Source organism: Chionomys nivalis, chromosome 2, assembly GCF_950005125.1.
Source record: "Chionomys nivalis chromosome 2, mChiNiv1.1, whole genome shotgun sequence".
NCBI lineage: Eukaryota > Metazoa > Chordata > Mammalia > Rodentia > Cricetidae > Chionomys > Chionomys nivalis.
The window spans coordinates 132569686-132570911 of NC_080087.1; the positions used below are offsets into that span (position 1 = coordinate 132569686).

At 43.5% G+C, this 1226-nt stretch overlaps 1 non-coding gene across 1 annotated transcript; it reads right to left on the bottom strand.

Moving 5' to 3' along the window:
- Positions 1-671: 671 nt before the first annotated feature.
- On the bottom strand, positions 672-778 carry LOC130870649 (U6 spliceosomal RNA). Its single transcript, XR_009056784.1, has one exon. It is a non-coding gene; the product is annotated as a U6 spliceosomal RNA (small nuclear RNA).
- Positions 779-1226: the final 448 nt, after the last annotated feature.

The window sequence follows — 1226 nt, forward strand, 5'->3', positions numbered from 1 at the left end:
GCCTTTTTAATACAAACCAGGACCACCTACCCAGATGTGGAATTACCCATGGTGGGATGGGCACTCCCGCATCAACCAGAAATCAATAAAATGCACGAGAGACATTGCCTGTAAGCCATTCTGATGAAGGCAGTTTTTCAATTATGGTTTTCCCTTTCTGAGGTGACTCAGTTTGTGTCAAGTTGATAAAAAACTAACAAGCAAAATGATTTGCATTTTCTCTCTTCTTGAGAAACTCAAAGCAGGGTTTGTGGTGGAGGAGCTTCCGGCTTCTAGACAGAACTATTATCTCTTCTGCTGGAAGCTAGCCTCAGCCCTGCTGCCTCTCATTCTTGCAATCTAGTTCCCCTTTCACCTCAATTTCTTCACATAGTCCTCATTTTTTTATCAATTTTTTCACTTATTTTACATCACTTATTTTACATCCCGACTGCATTTTCTTTCTCTCCTCTCCTCCCATTCATCCCCCTACCTCCCCTTGAACATCCCTCGACTCTCCCACTTCCACCCGCGACCCATACAATTCTCCTTCCTCCCTCTCTTCCACAGGATTCCCTGAGCTCAGCCTAGTACTGGGCTGTGAATTTCTGCATCTGTTTCCATCAGTTACTGGATGAAGGCTCTCTGATGACAATTAGGGTAGTCACCAATCTAATCACAGGAGATGGCCAAAAAATATGGAATGCTTCATGGATTTGCAAGTCATCCTTGCTCAGGGGCCATGTCAGTCTTCTCTGTATCATGCCAATATTAGTATATGTGCTGCTGAAGCAAGCACAGGTCTTATTAATTTTTTTGTATTTGATGTATTTCTCAAAGCAACTTCAAACCTATTGAGTGTGTGTGTGTGTCTGTGTCTGTGTCTGTGTGTGTGTGTGTGTGTGTGAGTAGGAAAAATGGAGAATCCATTAAGTGGAAATGAGGAAGGAATAAGGAAAGGAGAAAGGATTAGGGGAAAGGGTTATGCTATCACTGGCAGAAGTAGAAAGAGGAGTTGAATTGGTCCAATACAGAGTGCCATAGCTGTCTATATGACTATTGTTTAGCAGAACTCAGCACAGAGAAGCATTTATCCACATTACACAGTTACATGTGTATGAGGCAAACTACAGTGAGACCAAATGAATCTGACTGCCCTGTTGCTGCCAGGGTGTGTCCTTAGACGTTGCCTGGTGTAGGCTCTTCAGACTCAGAGAAATCAGAACATTGCGCACCATGCAGGCAGG